This window comes from Lycorma delicatula, chromosome 2 (genome assembly GCF_047948215.1).
Source record: "Lycorma delicatula isolate Av1 chromosome 2, ASM4794821v1, whole genome shotgun sequence".
Classification (NCBI taxonomy): domain Eukaryota; kingdom Metazoa; phylum Arthropoda; class Insecta; order Hemiptera; family Fulgoridae; genus Lycorma; species Lycorma delicatula.
Genome location: NC_134456.1, coordinates 125,151,931 through 125,159,233, shown reverse-complemented (window position 1 = coordinate 125,159,233; position 7,303 = coordinate 125,151,931).

The window sequence follows — 7,303 nt, the reverse complement described above, 5'->3', positions numbered from 1 at the left end:
ACCGAATATTCGTGATTTCTACAGGAATGAAAAATTGTACTTGAATTCGGTCATTAATCGGTTTTATTTTTGGTATAAAACAGTAAAATAAATTAGTCAAAAATAAATAAGGAATTTTAACGACAATAGGATGTTTCTTTTATTAAACGGTGTTATTGTAATCTGCGGTTACCAAGAAGTGGTATAAATTTGATGTTAAAGCAATATAAATGTAGATTTCAAGAAGAGCCGTGAGACAGAGGAACCCTGTTTTATCAGTTATTCGAGTCGGGGGTGGCGCGGGGAAAACTTTAAGTCGTTATCCAATTGAACGCCCAATTAGAGTTGAGCATGGTCTTGTATAGCAATTTTTATCGTCGAGTATTCAAATGGTGCCCAGTGAATGGGTCGCCATAATGCGGTAGATGGCGCGTGAAGCGATCCTACGACCGACCTATCGATCAACTGTACTATCGACAATCGTTCTTGCTCTCGCACGCCTTGCTTTCCTTTGTAAACATATCTAAAAGGAATTCCACTCTTATTCCTTCTTCTTCTTCTTCCTCCTTCGTCATTCTCTTCTCCTCCACTATATATTCCTTATTCACATATATTTTATTTGAATAAAACCGTCATCTATTATTCTCGCACAGTTTAACTAAGATTATAATTTACATTTACGATAGGTCTTAAACGCAAACTTTACTTTATATATTGAATAAAAAAAAACAACTCTAAGAAAATATATTATTACTCCATTTATACTACAATGAATGATAACAATTACATTATTTTTAGTTTAGTTAAGTTTTAATATCTAAACTGTGCAATCCAGTCTACCACTTGAATGCCTCATTTTTTATTGTAATACCAAATTTTTGTATATAGGTTTTAAGATATTTTTCCATTATCTTAAATACAGCAATCTTAAATATACAGCAATGATAATCAATAATGATTGAATTAAAAAATTGATTTATTTATTCAAAACGTATTCACATCTAAATATCTCTGATATTTGATTATATTAAAATGTTTGGTTAAGTATATATATATATATATATATATATATATATATATATATATATATATATTTACATGACCGTATCAGTTAGCTAAACCTGAATCGTTATAGCAGTAATCCTAATGAAAGAACATAAACTCATTTTTAAGTCTTGATTAAAAATTTTCACCAACTGACACAGAATCAAAAGAAATGGAGAAGTACATTAGACCAGTCAAAGGATTGATGACAAAAAAGGATAATTCTTTTAGCTTTCCATTTACTTTCGTAAGTTACAAGTGGTATAATTGAGATGACAATCTAATCGGTCCTGTATTAAAGCCTTGTTACTGCGCGTACAGGTATTTGTTTTATTATTGTGGTTTCTAATATTAAATAAACAGTCGATAATAAAAAAAATATTGGAGCATTTCGTAACCTGTAGAAACAAATATATTTATGTATTTATTAATATTATCCTTTTTAATCCAGTATAATGAGTAAATAAAAATAGAAATTCTGTAATTGTGGGAATTACTGTTCTGATGGAATAAATTATGTAGATAAATAATTAACCTATATATCACTAATCGTAGTAAAACAATAGTCATCTTAATAAATATTAGATTAGTATTAGTCATAAATATAAGATTTTTTTCTGTTGGCTTTTCGTTGAAAACATTTAAAAAGCTACAAAAACGTATTAAAGAAATTTATTAATATAAAAGAGTGTTGTTCCGATATTATTTTAATATCGCAACAATAATATATATATATATATATATATATATATATATATATATATATATATACTCGTATATATAAAACAAAAAATTTCGAATAAAAAAAATGTTTCTCAACTAAGAGAATTATTAAAACCTAATCTACCGTGTTCTAACCAAATACCGTGTTGAATATTAATTTCAACCACCCACGAACTGACACCAACTCTTAGTTCCAGAAATCTTTTTTTGGATTATATTCTAGATCATCAAACAATTAGAGATTAAATAAATAATGATTTAATATATAATCCTGGAAAAGAACTTGTTTGCTGAATCTAAATATCATTAATTTTTTTTATAGTCGTTATTATAAAAAAATATTTTATATATATATATTAATGTACATTAATACTATTAACGTTTATGTATAAATAGATACAGAATAAAATATTTTAAGTAATTACATATAAAATTATAATTTTTCCCTTAAAACTTAAAATGTTTACTTTAAACTTGAACTAAAAATAATGATCGAGAATTTGAGAATATTTAATAAAACAGGTTCCTTAGAGCATTAAACTTAAATATTATTTCATTATTTATTTTATTAATTTTATTTTTGGTTGCGATTGTTGCATAATTACGTCATTTAGTAATAACCTAAGGTAAATGATACCTTAAAAAAAATAATAAATAAAACTATTAGTGCTTATGAGGTATTTATTCATTTTTTTACGGGTGGATAACCGGATGGGTCATTATCATCACGAGGCATGCATAATTTACCTCCATGCAAATTTTAACCAAAATAAAAAAAGTGACAAGATTGTAACGATGGTAATAACAAAAAAAGAAAAAACAATTAGATTCGAAACTAACATCAAAGAAAGAAATTTGTCTACTTCAGTAATCATACTTTCCTCTGACTATAAATGTGATTATTAATACTCATTGTTACGCTATAAATCAAGATGTATGTATGTATGTATAGAACTCACATCACATAGTACACATCACGTTGTGATGTGTGTACATATATCTGTACAGAACGCTTTTATTCCGCATAATATATATGATAATTAATGTTTCTGAGATTCAGATATTGTAAATTGTTTATTAGCCTGAACCTAAAATATTTCTTCAGTGTTACCATGGCTTTATATAGATATAAATGAATGGCAAACACTATAGATATAAATTGTTAGGGATGTCGTGGGAGGGGGTATACTAAAATGAAACGACTAGCACTAGATAGGGAATCTTGGAGAGTTGCATCAAACCAGTCAAATGACTTAAGACAAAAAAAAAATAGATATCAAATCTTAGATGTTAAACGCAAACTATATAAATGGGAATATATTTGACCTGTTATGTTATAATATTATGTTATATTATGTTATAATATTTATCACAAATATAGTCGTCAGAACTTACGATCTCTTTTATTTTTAAAAACATAATACAATTTTAAAATTAACAAATAAAAATTTATATACAATCATATATATAATTGTTTATATCACGAATTGCTCTATGAAGTGTCATTCTTTAGTAATCATTGGATTGAAAGTTGATGGATAATTGTCGGTTGTAAAATTAAATTTACTTTTAACAATTTAACGGAAACAATAAAAATATTAAATTATGATTAGCATTTAACAAAACTTACGCTTATAATTAGGATAATATTAGTAATGATAGAAACAGAAATAAAAGTTAAATAGGTAGTATGAATAAAAATTGTAAAAGGAACATCCAATTGTTTAACTTCTTTTATTTTAATCTGTAATATATTTAACCGACTACTGACTCAAGTAAACAACAGCACTTTATTTATATGTAGTCTTTCCTATAGAATGAAAGTTAAGTTTGTGCGTGCGCGTTTATTTGCAAGTGATGTTTGAAGCCGTCAAGGGATGGCAGCAGGGTGCTCACCAGAAGCCACTTATCGATCTTACTGGTCACATGACTCGGGCAACGACCAATCAGGTTACAGCTCCTGGCCACACTTGCCAGGTGTGCGCCTATTAGTCAACCCGACACCCACCACATTCTCACAAGAATTACTCACTCCAATAGATTATATTTCTTAAAAAAAAGAAAAACTGTTAAACTTATTTTTATGCACCATGAATATTTAGAAACAGATACATTTAACATATTGTACGGTTTTTATTTTTATTTAGTGGCTTTTATTTTTTCAAATAACATAAGTTAATTCATACTAAAAATTTACGTTAAGTGTAAACTTAATACAAAACAATAAATAAGAGTAAATGAGGTGCACATTTATCACAAATATAGCAGTCAGAACTTACGATTTCTTTTATTTTTAAAAACATAATACAATTTTAAAATTAACAAATTAAAAATTTCAAGACTAAAATTAAATACAAACAAAAAATAAATATGACAATAAAAATTAATTAAACCAAGATTAGTTATTACAATCTTTATGAAAGGTTACAAACTGAAATTTATTTAATCACAGTACAATCTTTATTTTTATATAATATATTTAATGCTATAATATTTACCCATCGACTTTACAACTAAAATTTAAGAAACTAAATGATTTTCATTAAAAAAAAATCTTCACCGATTTAAAGCACTTATTTAAAACCATTAACTGATATATATTACGAAAGTTACCTACTTGTAAGCCTATCATAATAATATAAAATTCCTGTAAGAAATAATGTCTATAATAATTATTTTTTATACCTACACTGCAGACCATTTTTTCGAGCTATAAAATTTTTCGAGCTGGTCTACATGGAAGTCAACTAATCTTTCCATAAAGTCTGCATTTTTCGACTGGTTTTTTTATTAATCGTAACCTTTTATTGTAATCATGTTTCCAAGAAGGAAAAAACAGGTCATTCACCCATTAATTATAGATGTAGAATACCTTGTCAATGTATCTTAGATTTTGTGAAATATGTAATGCAATGAGAATTAAACCAGTTTAACGATTGATCATTGATACATATCACCAATCTCTCCCCTTTATCATAGAATAATAATAAAAACAACAACACTAATGTTAGTTTAGCTAAGAAGATTTGTCTATGTCCAGTAAAACAAAAAAACCACTATAATTAATCGTTTCGAAATCTTAAATTTTATGTTTTCTGGATTGATCACTTAAAAATGAAGAATAAAACTGATAGAAAATACATATAAAACCAGTATCGATCAGTTAAATTTATAAAATGTAAAAACTCAGATTCAAATAATAAAGAAAAATGACTCTAACGAAGAAAAACCCGCTAGAAACATAAGAGGCAATTAGCGTTTGTCAGAGGTCAGCACAATGAATACTTTTTGAAACTTTTGTATCATTAAAATAGTTTTTAGAACAAAAACTCTTCCTCAATAGCCATAGAGAAGTAGCTGTCTTGAATTATCCACGTCAGAGACCAGACACTCTTAGGCAAGCCACAGTACATCTTAAGTGCGAGCACAGTAAACTACATTCTTGACAGATAAGACGAGAAATATCAAAGTTGGCTTTTCTTCTAGTATTGTAACTATGCACTATTCCATTGATGACAATTAGTTACCACACATTTGAGACAATTGATCTTAAATAAAAAAGAGAAGACAAGATGAATAAATCGAATGCAGTATAAAAATTAAAACCCTGAAAAAGGGAATTAACAAAGAGATACTCACTCATTGTTTATCGTGATTCACAAAGAGATTTTCTTTTGTGATATCTTGATTTTGAATAGCTTAAAAGCAACAAGGTGTAAACAATTTAACTACTAAAAGGTGAAAAATAATTTATAAACATGTATTTAAAAATTAGCATATCTCTGATCTTCTTAGAATCGATATTAACAACCAAACTCTTGAATAAAAAAAAATTAAAATTATACTATAGACATATCCAGATTGATAAAAGTGAACAATTATTTGCGTTTGCCTTCATTATAAAGTAAACTGTATACAAAAAAGCTAAGATTAATAAAGAGCAGTTAGTTGTAATATTATAATAAAGTAACTCGATCTCAAATATCTTCCTTTAAAATGATGACAAAAATATTAATTTAAACAAAAAAATAAAGTAAAATTATAAGTTCATAATGTCTTGAATATTAATAAATTATACTAATATTTCAGTGTTTTATTATTGGTGAATTATGTTGGAAAAAGTATTGTACGCAACAGAAGGGATTCAGATTAATAATTTCAGGAGTAAGTACCTTTTTAATAAAACTTATTTCTGACTTTAGTAAAAAATAGTTCTCATAAATTTGCTTATTTCTAAAGAAATATATTTTAATCTGTGTAACTAATACTTATTTAAAGAAAATAAATAAACCCAAATACATTTAAAGTTTTTTCTTATCCTGTCATACTTTATATAAATGAATAAATATAATTCAATTCAAAATAATACAAAGAATTTATTAGTATATATATATATAAACTTAAAGTAATAGCGGCTTCTCATAGAACTTATAGCAGGAAGAATTTTAACAATACAACCCCGAGACAAAAAACAGCAGATCTTCATTACAAACAGTGGAATACGAAGCGTCTAAAACACTTTTCACAATCTTGTCCTAAAAAATTGTAACAAACTCTTCCCTTCAAAAAAGAAAAACAATAATAAATATTACAAATAAGAAAATTGCATCCTGTAACACTTTATACAAACTTTATTTAAAACATAGTATTTATTATATTTCATGCACATATTTTTTCCCTTCCCACCACTAAATTTCGCAACTGAGATTTACTTTTGATAAGGGAACTCAACTTTTCCAATAATGTATGTATATATATATATATATTCCAAGAAATTTATTGGGAAAATTTTTCTAATTTATTTATTTTTTTAATTATTGTAACTACTGGGTTTCCTCCGGAAATTAATTATAATGTAAAAGTTCTTTAGCGAAGAATTTAAGTAGTTTAATAATAAAAATGAAATTTATTTTTCGTAATAAAAACATCGTTACAAAAAATATTTAATTATTTTATAAATTATAAGAAGGATGATTAAATTTCATTTATTTATTACATTTGGGCTAAATATTGTATATGGCAATAATACCTTCTTTTATTTTAATTTAACCAAGAAAATAACAGAAGTTAAGAATTCTATTCAATTATATATTGATTTCCATATGTGAAGAGTACGGTATTCGAAAGCAAGTAAAGTATCAAAATTCATGAGCCGTGTCCCGGTTGAATCAGGCCAAATGATCGTGACCACATCTGGTGCATGATGGGCCATGAATATTGAATTAGATCAGAGTACGCCCCCTCTACCCTCTCATTCCTATTCTTCTACTCCCCCTAGGCGTAGCCGCAAACCCAACTCCCCCCCTACACCATTTTATAATCATTAGTCTGCGGCTGGCAACTCTACATTTCCTTAGGACGTTACCGTACCGGACAGTAAGTCTCGTCTTTCACAAACTATTCTGTATCATTTTCCTACGCTACAGATGACAGAAACATTATTTTGAATTATTGCTGGCCGGTCGAATTAAAATTATATTAGCCTATGTCCTAAAAAGAAAAATGCGTCAGTCATTATTGGTACGTATACCCTACAATACAGACAACACACACACAC